The sequence below is a fragment of the Camelus dromedarius genome, chromosome 1 (assembly GCF_036321535.1).
Source record: "Camelus dromedarius isolate mCamDro1 chromosome 1, mCamDro1.pat, whole genome shotgun sequence".
Taxonomy (NCBI): domain Eukaryota; kingdom Metazoa; phylum Chordata; class Mammalia; order Artiodactyla; family Camelidae; genus Camelus; species Camelus dromedarius.
In genome coordinates, this window is record NC_087436.1 from 87191671 (window position 1) to 87207102 (window position 15432).

General features: G+C 41.8%; 1 long non-coding RNA gene and 1 other non-coding gene across 2 annotated transcripts; both read left to right on the forward strand.

The window, feature by feature from the left end:
- Nucleotides 1–5659: 5659 nt before the first annotated feature.
- Nucleotides 5660–13308, forward strand: LOC135322164 (uncharacterized). The gene is made up of 3 exons (XR_010382532.1): nt 5660–6136; nt 12651–12689; nt 12900–13308. It is a non-coding gene; the product is annotated as an uncharacterized LOC135322164 (long non-coding RNA).
- On the forward strand, nt 6401–6522 carry LOC116149032 (small nucleolar RNA SNORA26). Its single transcript, XR_004132674.1, has one exon. It is a non-coding gene; the product is annotated as a small nucleolar RNA SNORA26 (small nucleolar RNA).
- Nucleotides 13309–15432: the final 2124 nt, after the last annotated feature.

Here is a 15432-nt window from a genome sequence, read left to right on the forward strand (position 1 = left end):
AGCTCTAGGAAACAGATTAAAGATGATCATCATTTTCTTAATTTACTTGTGTATTTTCCAAATTTTCTAGAATAAGCATTTATTTGGTATGGAGTGTTCTTCTTTTGCTCTGATGTGAGGGAAAACTGGCTAGGAATTCAGCCATCCCTGTGAATCATAGCTTACAAACTCTAGGAGGGTAGTTGTCTGCTTAAACAGTGTGCCCTCTGCTTAAAACGTGGTAATGGGTGGACACATGGCTGAATTTTGTTGTTCTGATGGGCCAGGCAGGGGTTTCCTTCCCTTTTCAATCTCCTTTTCTTTTCTCCTGAAGCTTTTAAGGCCAGTAGGACAATCAGAGATTGGAGGATCATTCTGTTGATTAAAGCACTACGTCTACCTTCTTCCATGCATATCAGGTTATAAATTAAGGAGAGGATAATATTTGTAAGAGAGAGCCAGAAATATACAGAAATCATAGATGTCTTTGATAATATTTGTAAGAGAGAGCTAGAAATATCCAGAAATCATAGATGTCATTGTAGTTATATGTGTGAATAAATTAGACCTCAGGTTTTCTACCAGGTTTCATTCATACTTTTGACAAGTCCTGTCTGGCATCTGGCCTTCCATGGCCACGATGAAACATATAAGTCAACATCACACCAGGAAGAGCTGGGCAAGGTAGGGCATTTGGGACATTTAGTACATTTAAAATTCATGTCATATCCTTTGAGACTTCAGAGTTAATATTTTGTGAAATGACTATTTTGCTCAAGATCAATACATCTACCATTTTGAGCATGTACTTATATATTAGGCACCTTAACTATGCCATTGCAGTTGATCGTAACACTAATATTATTGCCTCTGTGGAAACTGAGGAAACTGCGATGTTATTAGATGTAATTTCTTTGAGGGCACACAGCTTGTAAATAACAGAGCCAACATTCCAAGCTGAGCATGTCCAGCCCCAAAGCCTCAGTCTCTGCCCACCATTCCCAGCAATCAGACTCACATCCTGATATGCTCCTGCACCAATTGTACTAAAGCAAGTCCTTTGGTTTTTCTTTTTCTTTTTTTTTTTTTTTTTTTTTTTTTTTGCCATTTTGGTACATTCATTTGCAGTCAGTTAAACCATTTTTTTTTACATAGACTTTGTTTGTCAATGGAAGTTAATGCTTCTGTTCTGGAACTAGCTTTCCTCCAGGGTGCCCAGAGACATTTCAAAGCCACATTGAGCAGTAACAAATTATATTTTCCTTAACAAATTTCTCACCTAGTCATAAAGTGATTGTGGATGTTGCCAGTGTCTGTTGGTGTTTATATCCTGGCTGTGAGCAGGAGGGCAAGAAAACATCAAAGTCTTGTGGGTGAGGAAGAATCACCTCTGATCTTCACTTCAAAGACAACCAAACAAAAAAACCCTCCCCATCAACACCTTAGGGATTAATGTCAATCAGGCTCCTTCCGCAACGTGTCTATACAAGCATATGCTTATAATAAATGAACCTTGTTGGGAAACCATAAACCTCCTCTAAAATAGCAGTAAAAATACCACACACACAATTTTTCCCTGATGTATTTATTATAAGTGAATTTTAGTGAATGGACCCTTTTTTATCCCTTTGCCCTGATTCTCTAACTCTGATTTTTAAAAGGTGCCAACAAGGAAGGTCCCATCACAAAGGGGGGTGAGCGCTGCTTCTAAGCCCCTAAGTCTAAACACCTGATATTTTCTGTAATGTCTGCAGAACTTTCCTTTCCTTCCTCTCCAGATCCCGTGTCTCACTATTCCTCATAGAGCACAAGGTTAGCTTCACAAAGCCTTTTGGTCTGGATCTGGGTCTGGTTCAAAATTCTTAATTCCACCTACACCTCCATGTCATCCACCTCCATCTTTTCTGGGACACGGCAACCTGAGGAAGGATGCCTTCCTCCTAGAACTCTCCCTGGGCTGGGTTTGATGTCTCATTTCTGACTCCACAGTGCCTGGTGCTACCTCGACCACATCACTTACTGTACAGCCATCATCCATGAATTCTTGGAGAGCCAGGACTATGTTTGGATCATCTTTGTATCCCAGGCGTGTAGTCCCGAGCCCAACACAGAGTCGGTGCTCAATCAGGGCCTGTTGCCCAATTAAGTGCATGAATAGAAGTGAGACCATCCTTCCAGAAAAATAAGAGTTTTGAAAAAACAAATGGAGCTCAATTTACAAGGCAAACCTTTCACTGCCTTCCTACTGTTTTGATTATCACTTGAAAGATTTACTCTCTTTTTGTTTAAATTTAGAAACTGGAATTTTAAAGAGCAGCTGATAAAGGACATATTCCAGACTTTAAAAATTTAGCTTAATACATACTCATCAGGAAGAAAAAACAGCCGATTTTCATTTTTCATGAAAATATGACAATAAAAATGCATTTGCAGTTACAAAACAGGTCAAGGTCACTTGTAGCTCTCATTAATCCTGCCACTTCTGTGAAAAAGGCTAAAAGCATTGCCTACATTTTGCTGATGGAAAAAAAGTAACAGGTTCCATCTTGCTCTGGGTATAATAGCAAAGCCTGCAGTAGAGCCAGAAATAGAACCCGGAGGGCTTTGTGCTCCATTTCTGATATAGAACAGGACTCAGCTGAAGCAGTCTCTCTAAAACTGTGCTACAGAAGACGCAAGTCTGTCTCTTCACTCAATGTGCTTTAACTGAATTAAACAGTCCATTTTTGCCATACTTTCAAATAAATATCTTAGACTAATTAGTTTAATTGACCAACCAAGTATAATTTATATAGTACTTTCATAGAGTACATTGACTGCTAAGCAAAATGGATAACATGAAATCATTTAAAAGAATTTTTTAAAGGAAAAGCCATATTTCAAATCCAATGTCATCAAATGCTACAGGACAGCAAGTACTATTGTTTAGGTTCAGCTGGTTAACATGCAACTTCTGATATGGCTGTCAACATAATTCTGGGTTTTTTTCAGAGTTCTAATTGAAATCCCACAAGCACTTTTAAGGAAAACACCTTCAAAGTTACAGAAATTGAGAATTCCATGCTGCCATCCTGTGTCCACCATCTGGCCATTGCAGCTGATTTCAGTTTCCTTCCCTGAGTTTGTGTGTGTGTACAAGCGTTGGGGAGGAACTTGACGCACTAGCTGCTACACTGTTTGGATGTGCTTACAATTCCTAATATGTTCACCAGCCATCTAAACTGTTCAACTGGGAGTAGAACCGCTCTCAGAAAACATCAGCAATACGTGGATTCTCTGGTGCAAAATGAGAAACTTTATCGTGCCTACTGTACACAGCAGGTAGCTGAAAGGATTAAATAAGATAATCTGTTAGAGCAGTTCAAGGAGTTCAGAGCACATAGTTAAGTGTGCAATAAAAGCTAGCTCTTATTATCTTTAACATGCTGGGCTGAACACCTTGCCAACATCAAATTTTTACTGACATGTATGTATACAACACAATTTTTATTTTTATTTTTTATTGAAATGTAGTTGATTTATAATGTTAGTTTCAGGTGTACAGCAAAGTGATTCAGTTATACGTATATATACATATATTTTTTTTCAGATTCTTTTCCATTATATCTTATTATAAGAAATCGAATATAGTTCCCTGTGCTATGCAGTATATGTCCTCATTGTTAATCTAGTACAGCACATTTTTAATAAGTACCATGTATGGGCAATTTTTACATGGTCTGCAAGGTCTGGGATGTTCTGGCAGCCACCCAGCATCTCCCGGTAACCCACACTAGCCCCCTACCCACCAGCCCAGTATATATCATACCACGTCCTGAATCTCTTTCCACACTCATCCCCTGGCTTTCTGTGCAGAACTCACAGTATTTTCATGAATGCACTGACCTCTTTCCTGGAGCTCACACTCTGCACATGCTCTTCCCTCTACCTGGAACTAAACCCCCAAGTTCCTTTCCTTTGCCTCATAAATTCATCTTCAATTTTCTACTTAATCATCCCTTTCTTAACCTCACAGCTGAGTCTTTGGCCTCTATCTTAGCCTTTAAGTGGTAATTTCACATTTTAAAAATATGATTCTTGTATTAATGTCTGTTTTACCCACTAGACTAAAAGCTCCACAAGGGCAAGGCTCATGTTTTGTTGCCAGCTATTTACCACCAGGTCTACCACAGTGCTTGGTATATGGTAGTTCTCAATACATATGGATTCTATAAATGAACGAATACATCCCAGCATGAGGCAATTGCTTCCAAAGACTGAGTATTTCTCTCTCTCCACTTTATTTCACAATCACTGAGTTCCCTGCACCCCTGGCCTCATTCAACTATACTGTGAAAACATATGTATTTTAGAAGGTAAAAATTGCTTGGGGGGAAAGAAAATGTAAAATTAATTTAAAAGGGAGAGGGAGGAAAAGAGATATCAATGAAATAAACCTAGTTACAAATGGGGTGGTGAATCAACATTAGCAAAGGGCAATATGAGTAGTGGTCACACCCATTTCTTGATCCAGACTGAAGCGTAAAAGAGAGAGAAAAAGTCATCGAAGAGGCAGGAAACAAAAAATAAAGAATGGCCCGGGGAGGGCTGAGGAGGTCAGTGCAACCAGAGCCCAGACCAGAGCAGCCAGAGTGGTGCTGCTTCGGGGGAAGTGTCCCCTCAGCACGCAGACGGCCAGGAAGGATAAAGCAGACTGCAGACTGATTCAGGGGCTGGGAGACGAGGGGCTGGGAACCTGTTTGAAGACCACTGTCCCATCCCCATGATAGATAGCCTCCTTCATGAGTATCCTCTCACTAGTGACTGCCACCAGGACTGTAGACCATGTGTACGCACCCCCGGGAGATGGCCTTGTCCATCTTGGTCTCTGCATTACCAAATATGAATCCAAACAGACCCTGCTCAGGTGCGCAGGCCACCACTCAGACAGCCCTCCTGGTAAAGAGCCTGTCATCATATTTAGTCATTTCTGCAGTGAAATGTAGTTTCCAACGCTATAACCCCAGTCATGATGAGTTTTGCTTCTTTGTTTCTTAGTGTCAGAAGGGACATTTGTTCACAGAAAAGACTTTTCTATCTTTAGTTTTCTACGTTTTAATAAATGTACAGGTTTTTCTCCTTATCACTTATCATTAAGATATTTTATATTTACATGTTGACTTTTTTGTTTTGCACTAGAATGTTAAAGGCCTTTGTTTCGGTCTTTTGAGGAATAGAAAGGTGCACGGCACATTGTAGGCACTCAAAAAGAATGAAAATGTGGCCCAGGCAAGAGCCGCTCAGCGTTCTAGGGGGCTGTGTGACCTGGAGCCCTGGGCCAGGCGCTGGCCTGAGGAGAGGATAAGGGCTATGGCCTCGCTAGGAGAGCTGTGGAAGGAGCGTTGGCCTGGGAGAACCACATCCACAGGCGTCAAGGCCTGGGGAGGCACCAGATAAATCCGGTTCCCGCGCTGACACCCTGAGGCTCCAGGTACGGTCAGCTAGTTCTCCCGCCGCAGCAAGTCAGAAGGGGCCCGCCCCTCCCGGCCCCTCCCCGCCCTGCCCCAAACTTCCTGGGGATTGGCTGTCTGCCCCCCGCCCACCTCCAGCCCCGCCCCGAAGCCCTCCTCCTGCCCCGCCCCTCCCCAACCTTCCCAGGGATTGGCTGCCCGCCCCGCAGCCATCCTCCGGGTCCCACCCCGCCTGCCCGGTCTCTGCGGGCCGGGGTCTCTTTGTCCCAGCGAGTTGGGCTATGAGTGTTACTCCGATTTCGGCTCTCTCTGTCTCTCCCGGCGGGGTGGGCCCCTGACGGGTCTGAGGGGCCCGAGTAAGGCTGGATGCCTTCGAGCTTTGCCCGCCCGGAGCTCCGCTGCTCCCGGCGGCCAGAACGCAGGGGTAGAGCAGCCCTCGGCGGCCCGGGTGGGGCGGGCGATTGTGCTCGTCCCGGAGCTGCGCGAGGCACACACGCTGCTCGGAGCCGCTCGGAGGCTTCCCGGAGAGCAGGACCCGCGCGGTAACAAGTTTGTGCTTTGCTTCCCCAGGGCAAAGCCGCCGCTACTTTGTAGCGGGTTCGGGGCCCGACCCCGGCTGCGGCAGTAAGAGCGGGTCTCGGACCCACTCTGGGCCTGGGAATTTGTCTCCGACGTCTGCGGTGCAGCGGCCTGAGTTCTAAGCGCAGGTATGTCCGTCCTTGAGTGACGTGAAATGACTCGGTCCCGAGCACGTGGCCAATGGCCACCAGAGCGTTTCTAGGCACGTGCTTGGAGCAAAGGCCGGAATCCGGCTCTCCTTTAACAAAGGAAACGGATGTTCACAAGCAGAACAGCTGCTTCTAGTGGGTTTTCGGACTCTTTATGGAACTGCTGAGCTCCAGGTGTACTGACGGGAGAGGAGTTCAGGAAATCGTAGAGAACCTTGTGAAAAACCCAGATCGCCCTTTCCTCTGCCCTTTTAAGGCTGACGCAGTGCCTTAAGAGGCTAACACAGAAGGGTAAAGTAAGTCTCCATAAAACCCAGAGAAGAGATTGTAGAACTCCTCTTTGGATCCTGTCTGGAGTCACAGCTGAACCAGAAGAAAATTTCCTTTCATTTTAAGCACCTTTGTGATATTTTTACACAGCTCAGAGCACAAGTGATGAATTCAAATCTAACCTTGGCATTGATGGTACCAGTGTTAATATTTGTCACTGAAGCATGGTCTTCACTGACAGGCCTTACCATCCCTTTCTTCCAGGAGATGAGTATACGTCAACATTTTTCGAAGAAAACATACAGTGCCACCTCTCTGGGAGAGGCCTTAGGAAGGACCACTAACTTACATCTACACTCTCATTAGAATAAAAGTCCTCTTGGATTCACAGGAGACACCAAGCTAGATCCAGATCATCACCCCCCAGGACAATTAGAAACCCATCCCTATCAGTGACCTCAAATTGAGGATTTTCAGTGCTTACTCAGGCTCCAGAAGCAGGCGATGCCATGAAACAGACAGCTTTACCCAAGATCTCACATCAGGAATTTTGTCTCCATTTATGTCCCCTAGAAACCTTTCCTCTCCCTGACCTGGAAAAGTCTCTGAACCTAGAAATTTAAACAGAACCCCTCCTGTTACAATTATAGAAAGATTAGCTGGAGGTTGCTTGCCTTCACCAGCCCTCCCTCTGCTCCTCCACTATGGGCTCCCTTTCAAATTGTGTTGTTCTAGCCAACTTTTTCTGCTTTCTCAACAATTTTAGCTCAGCCCCCACCAATCTTCCAAACCCTGGCCACCTTAACTCATCAGTCTGATTGCTGGTTATGTCAGCATCTAAACAACACACACAAACCCAAACTAGTTTTCATTCATGCCAGTGCAAGCACCTGGTAAACCCATTCCGGACAGTGGCTGTAGGAAAGGCACCCTGCCTCCTATATATGGCAGGGTGGTTTGGCACTGGGGCACTCCCATGGAAGCTCAAGGTCTATCCTTCACTCAGGTGAGGCTGCTGGAGGGGAATTTTTCTCTTTGCATTGAAAATAGAAACGGCACTGGACCCCTCCTAGGCAACATACCAAAACAATACTGTAATCAAACACTGGTTTGATTCCACAGATGGCACCTTCAAACCCTCCACAGATGTTATAAATGAGTCCAAGGCTGATTATAATAATACAGATGTTTGCCTAGGCACTGGACAGTATTCCTGGTTTGCACGCCACCCAGATGTGACCTGGAATAGCTCAGCTGTTCCCCTGGTTGGTCTGCCCGATACCCAAGGCTACACATGTGTAGACCAAAATTCTGGCATGACCTGGTCTGGGAACAATGCCTATCTTGATAGCTGCCAAAGCAGACTGCTGGTCTTCGCAACCTATTTTGCTCTTACAGCCTGACAGAGGCACGTGGGAAACTGAGATGTACAGATGCCAACAGAACCAATGACAAAGGCCACCACGGCCACTGAACTCCAACCTGGCAGGTCACAGTCTCCACTCTGCCCTTGTCTGTTACCTTGTCTCTGGTCTGTTTATGTGGCAATAAGATATATAAAGAGTTCCCACCTAAATGGTCAGGGCGATGTGGACTTGGATACCTGACACCTTCCCCCACCAGGTACCCCACATTAAATGCCACAAACCTGGGCTCCACATAGATGCACCCAATAAGACATCATAGGCAATCTGCCCATGCATTACAATTCTAATTCAATAAAGACACTCTTTCCAAATTTGAGGACTTCTGACCTAGAAGAAGCAATTCTGAACATTTCCAAAGTAATGAAACAAGTATTCACTGCCACCCTGCAGACCTCGAAAGCACACCAATTGGGTCGGCCGTTTCACGTCTGTGCTCCAACATCGTCTCCTGGCTATGTGGGCTGCCCAACAAGGAACACAGTGTGCCGTCATTGGCATACGATGCTGCTTGTATGTGAATAATTCAGGAAAAGACACAGTATCACCTGAACTGTTTGAAAGAACATGTCAACAATCTAGGTTGAATGAGTGAAGCATGGTTTATTTGGAGGGACCTATTCTTGAGAATGAAGGCTGGTGCAGGGAGAGATGGGGCTATGTGTTGGGATTTGTTCTTTTATACTCCTTTATCCTCGTTATCTGTGTTTTTGTTCACAGATCTCTTACCTCCCAACTTCTAAGCCAGGTCTCCCCACAGCAGTCTCCCCAGCTCCTTGCCTGTGAAACTTCATGACAAGTTACAAGCAGGGAAATGAAGGGACTAACCCCACTAAAATGATATAAAGACTATTTTAAACTGAGGACATCTGGACAAACAATAGCTGCAAGAGAAGGGGAAAAAAAGCCTTCTCTAAACTTCCCTTTGATGAGTAAAGCAGGTCTTCCTGAGAATTCAGCTGCCATAAACTCCTCTCTCAGGGAGCTTTCTATAGGGTGGAGCCTGACTTGGCAGCAGGACCTGCCAAGGAATTTTGTAAATACTTCCTATGAGAACCCTCCACACTTTACCACTGCAGCCTTAACACCCTCCCCCACCCCTCATTAAGCTGGCATATAGAGCCTTAGTCCTTATTTGTGTATAATAAATTTGTGTGTGTACCTTGCTCCTGCATTTGTGTATAATAATCTTTGTTCCTATTAATCTGTCTTATTTCACAGCACCCCCTCTTCCAACTACTTCAACCTAAGTTGGTAAAGAAAAAGTTTTCCTCCCAATAATACTTTCTAGGCTTTTCTTGATACACAAGAGAGTATGTTCAAATAACAAAAGGGCATTTCAAACCTTGATTTTGTTGCAAGGTGAAAGAATCCAGTGTGCATGTGCACAGGCCCTCTGGAAATCTTTTAAATTTGTCTCAAAGAGTACATTTTAGGTATTTAGCCTTGTCTAATAACTGATGGAAAACTTTCTCTTTATTTCCCTTAGGGAGAAAGCTATAAACCATTTAATCTGCGATGACCCGCTGTATTCTCCTGATTTCCTGTGTGTATTTAATTTACAGTCTAAAGTGTTAGAAAGTGCCAGACATACAGAAAGACACTTCACAAATGTTTTTATTATTACTTTGAACTTTAAAAGAGCATTCTAGGCAGAGGGAACAGCTGGTACAACACTCAGGTAGTATATATGTATAGCTGAATCACTTTGCTGTACACCTGAAACACAACATTGTAAATCAACTATACTTCAATTTCAAAAAAGACTCAGGGCAGTTCAAGGATAGAGACTGGAGGGAGGTGAGTGATCACGTGGGGCCTTGTGAATTTGTCTGGGGATTTAAATTTAAGAGCCATGGAAAAGCAAGGGAGAGTGTTAAGTGTGAAAGTTGACTCGGTCATAAGAGCTTTAAGAAAGGATCACTCAGCTTGTCATGCAGAGGATGGATTTTTAGGAAGGCAAGGGTGGAGGCAGAGAGACCAGTTCCAGGAGGGGCTATTTCAGAGGTCAAAGTAAGAGATTCTTTGGCCAGGATGGTAGAAGTGGAGGTGGGGAGAAGTGATGGATAAACTGTATGTCATACTTGCATTTTAAACTTCTATTTTGTCCTTGTGCTTTTGTTTTCCATTTTACAGCTATTTAAAATTATAATATATATTCAAATACCTTTTTCTTTATATATATATTTTATTGAAGTATAGTCAGTTTACGATGTGTAACTTCTGGTGTACAGCATAATGCTTCAGTCATACATGAATACATATATTTGTTTTCATATTCTTTTTCACCATAAGTTACTACAAGATATTGAATATAGTTCCCTGTGCTGTAAGTATGAACTTGTTTCAAATACCTTTTTCTATTGAGGTCTTCAAAGCAGAGAGAAATTGATGTTTCCTCTGCGGATGTGTTTCAGAAATCATTCCCTAATGATATTCTTCATTAATTTAAGCTTTTATGTTTAAATTCTTGTCTATGAACTACTTAGTTTTCAAATTTCTATCTGGTTATCAAAATGTATTTATTAGTTTCCTTTATCCCTTTGATTTTGAAAACTCTTGCACGGCCGTATTTTCTGTTTCTTTTTTCCACTTAGGGTTGTGTCTGCTTCTGGATTTTTATTCACTGAAATAGAATTCTACTTTACCAGCACTATTCTGTAATTGCTGCATAATTTACTGTAAAAGTTGATAATAACCCTTCTCTTTCAGATCTTCCTTTATATTTGAATCCATTATTTTTTCCATTAAAAAATATTTTTTCTTTATATTTAGAATTCTCTCTAGATTTAATTGAAATTGCATTAAAATCAAAATGTTATATTTTACACATTTATGTAATTATAAATTAAATAGGGAAAACAGACCCATAAAGATATTTAGTCTCAAGTTTCAGAATTCATTTCTTATGCACTCAATGATTCAATATTTATTTTCTGTCCCCCTCTCTTTATGCCTGTAAATGCACTCTATTCAAGAACATGTCATAGTTCTCCATCTTTCCAATTTCTTTTTCAAAAAACTCACAGTAATAAAATTAAAACCTAGCACAGAAATGGTACTTGCTATAGAGTTGGGACTGTTTAAATAAGCACTTTACATTTTTAACTCATATAGTCTTTCCAGCTCTATGAGGTCGACACTATTATTATCTACATTTTACAGATGGATAAACTAAGACACAGAGAGATTAGATAACTTCCCAATTTCCCATAGTTACTAAGGGTAAAAGCCAGGATTAGCACTAAGCAGCCTGCTCTACAAGCCGTTCTCTGAACATTGCCTGGTATGGTTTATAACTAAACAAATATACACTATATCTTTTGTTTTAAGTATTATATATATTTGTGGCTGTTTTAAATTGGATCTCTTATTTTTCAGCTGGTCATGACTGGTTATACAAGGATCCTATTGACTTTTATCTTTTTCTTACCATTTAACCTTTTTTTATACCTCCAGGATTTTTTATTTTAAACCTGATTCCTTTGGATTTTCTAGGATTAGCAATTGCATCACTGGCAAATAGTGATTTCTTTTTATGTATTATTACATTAGCATGGAATTTTCAAAAAATATTAAATAATTGTATTACTGGGAGCTAATTTTTAGAGCTGAAATTAAAGAAAATGTGTCTACTTTTATTATTAGATTTAATTGTATAAAGGTTTATTTTTGTATTCTTGAATGTGTTCATTTTTGCTGATAGAAGCAAACACTTCTGTAATAATGGTAGGTAGATCTATGATTCCTCTCCACCCCCTTCCAAACTTAAATTATATGTGTAAGTGTTCTGGCTGGAAGATCTCAAAAATATAAAGATAAATTTAATTCAGCTAAATTGAAATTGGAAGTATGGAAACTCTAAGTGTGATTTAGATACTGTAAAGGGAAAATACTTTAGGTGAAATAGTGTTTATTAGTCAACTGTTTAGGTTCTCCAACTGGGCTGCACATTGGAATCAACTGGTAAGATTTATGAAGAATACTGATGCCTGTGTCTCACTCCCAGATAATCTGATATAATTGGTCTGGGGTGCAGCATGGGCATTGGGAGTTTTTGAAAACACCCCCAGGTGATTCTAGTTTATGGGCAAGTTTTATAATCACTAATTTAAGAAAGACATACCTATTTCTCATCCAGCACAAATTCTGGTTAATAGGTTTGCATAGCCCACTAATAAAATACACCATTGTCTACACCAATGTTCATAGCAGCATTGGTCACAATAGCCAAAAAATGGAAACAACCCAGTGCCCATTGATGGATATGAATGGATGAACAAAACATGGTATATACAAACAATGGAATATACAGCCTTAAAAAGGAATGAAATTCTGATAGATGCTACAACATGCATGGACCCTGAAAACATCATGCTGCCTGAAGTAAGTCAGACACTGCATGATTTCACTTACATGATGTTCCTAGAATAATCATAAAGACATGAGTTCATAGAGACATAGAGTGGAGTAAAGGTTACCAGGGGCTGAGAGAAGGGTGGGTGGAAGTTATTGTTTAACTGGTGCAGAATTTCAGTTTGGGGATGATGAATAATTTCTGGAAATGGATAGTGGTGGTGGTTGCACAACAGTATGAATTTCTCAATGCCACTGAATTGTCCACTTAAAAATGGTTAAAATGGTCAATTTTATGTTAATGTATATTTTAGAACTAGAGAAAAATTTTGAACAAAGAAGTTGCCAGTGGTGAATTATGAGCCATCTTTTCCAACTGGTTTCTTTTTGTTGTTGGGCAGGGAAGTAATTAGGTTTGTTTGTTTATTTATTTATTTATTTAGATGGCAGTGCTGGGGATTGAACTCAAGATCTCATGCATGGTAAGCACTCACTCTATCACTGAGCTATTTCTCTCCCCCCACGCGTGGGTTTAGAGTGTTGACGTTAAGGGATAGAACAGAGTGATTTAGTAATAGCCTTGATAGAGTTCGTTTGGTGGTGGTTTTTCTCTCCACACCATTTTCGAAGAAGGTAGCTCTTTCACTTTCCTAACAATTGTTAACTGTTATAAAACCTTCCCACGTGTGCAGACAGGTTGAGGCGGAAGACTGAAATCTGCGAGGCAATGCCGTGAAGGCTGCTGTGAGTGTGGCCTTTTGAAGCAAAGATCAGAGGTGAGTCTCTTTCGCCCTCACACCTTTGATGTGCTCCTGCCTGGACCGCACATGTACACAGCAAACAAAACTGAGACATTAGGTTATTGTTTTTATCAAGTGAGACATTTTACAAGAGAAGGATCATTCGTATCGGATTTGCTGACATTTCCGGTGTTCCAAAGAGAAAGACGGATTGAAGTGAAGCAACTCTCTTCGGTGTCAATTTTCATGAGAAAAAACGATGCCATTTATAAAGTGGCTTGACTATTTGAAAGAAATGGATCACAGTGTCAAAGAAAGGCCTTGATTTACTGTTGTCCTGATGATCTGCTTGCACGGAAGAAAGGTGAGCTTCCTTAGCCTGATTTTCCTCTGCATAATAATTATATCATAAGTTCATATTGGATGCACGTGGCATATTATTAATATTTAGAGTTTCTAAATTCTGACAGATGTATTTTCCAGGAGACATGCTTCTTCACCAAGCAGAGGATTCTAGCACTGCACTGTCCAGAAATATGCTCTTGAAATGTGGCTAGTGCTACTGAGGATACTAATTTCCTATGGCCACTGTAACAAATTATTTGGCTTAAAACACACATTCATTGTCTTAAAGTTCTGGAGGTCAGAAGTTGAAGTCAGTTTCACTGGGCCAGCATCTATGTGTCTGTAGGGCCATGCTCCTTCTCAAGGCCCTGCGGAACAGCCTGTTTCTTTGCCTCTTCCAGGTTCTAGAGCTTCATTCTGTGCATTCATTGGCTTAAGGCCCTTTTCTCCATCTTCAAAGCCAAGTTTGCTTTGAAGCTTCTTGCCTCAGCTGTCACACTGTCTTCTTCTGTTCTGCAGTCAAATCTCTCTCTGTCTCCTTCTTAAAAGGACATCTGTAATTACATTTAGGGCCCACTCAAATAATCCAGGATAATTTTTCCATCTCAAGATCTTTAGTTTAATCACATCTGCAAGGTCCCTTTTGTCATATAAGGTACAGTTAATAGATTCTGGTACAATTAATAGGTTCTGGAAATTAGGATGTGGATCTGTTTGGAGGAGATTATTCAACCTACTAAGAAACGGAATTTTTAATTGAATTGAATTGAAATTGAAATATCCAGGTGGATAGAGGCCATCACATTGAACAGCACAGTCATAGAACATTTCCATCTTCACAGGAAGCTGGATAGCACTGCTGTAGAAGATATTTAGAGCCGATTCCAGAGGCCTCATGTCATAGTTACAGGCCATCTTTAAATTTATTGTTGGGCTGCTCTTCAAAACAAAACAAATGTAAATCTTTTCTTTAGAGATTCAGAACCCATCTACCCATAGATTGGCCAAGGAAAACACCTAGTGATCCTTCATCATTGAACAAAGACATAATGAGTGTTTACGATGGGCCAGGTGCTGAACTCTAAAAGCTGTTTGTAATCTACAGTGTCATTAATAACATTGTGATGGCAGGAAGCACTGGGAGCACAGGGTCGGAAACCAATCCTGGTGACGTCAGGGAAGGAATTCTGGAGAATGAAAAGCCTGAGTTTAGAGGTGACCAGGCCACGAAGCACGAGAAAGAATGCAGGCAGAGAGACCGGGATAAGAAAGATGTTACCAGCAGAGGAAGAAGCAAGCACAGGGGAAGGAGGTCAAGAGAGGGCTTCAGGAGTAAAGTAGTGTCGCCATGTGACTGAACATGTGGGGTCCCCAAGGTGAAGGCAGGAAAGAAGTCAGGGGCCCAATCTTCACGGGCCTAGTAGTTCATCATGAGGAGTTTGGGTGTTTTCCTTAGCGTCAGGATTGGTCTGAACACAAGTAACAGAGGCGCAGTTACAGAGCCTAAGGTTCTGATCACCCGTTAAGATGTGTGAGGGTTTCCCATACACATTCAAGCAATTCTCAGACATCAGATGGCTGTCCCATAATTTAACTCTGTTCTGACCCTAGCTACCTGGAGATAGAATCAGAACCCGCAGGTTAAGGGCTCGGTCCCACAAGACTGTCCTCCACTTCTAATGCCAATCACAGGTCTAGGTTGTTACCTGTGCTTTTGACCAGCTGGCTTAGATCAGATGTTCCCATGCCCCTAGCCTTGGGTTTGTTTAATTAGAGTGGCTCACAGACCTCAGAGAAACATTTCACTTACTAGATTACTGGTTTATTATAAAAGGATATAACTGAGGAACAGCCAGGTAGAAGAGATGCAGAGGGCAATGTATTCAGAAGTGGGGCAGAGCTCTCATGCCCTCTTGGAGGTCACCATTCTCCCCGAATCTCCATGCATTCACCAACCCAGAAGCTCTCTGAACCCTCTTTTGGGTTTTTAATGGAGACTTTATGACTCGGGCACAATTGATTAAATCAGAGGCCATTAGTGACTGAGTCAACCTCCAGACCCTCTCCTTCCTTGGGGTGTGGAGGGGACTAAAAGTTCCAACCCTCTAATCATATGTTTGGATCCTTAGGCAACCCCATC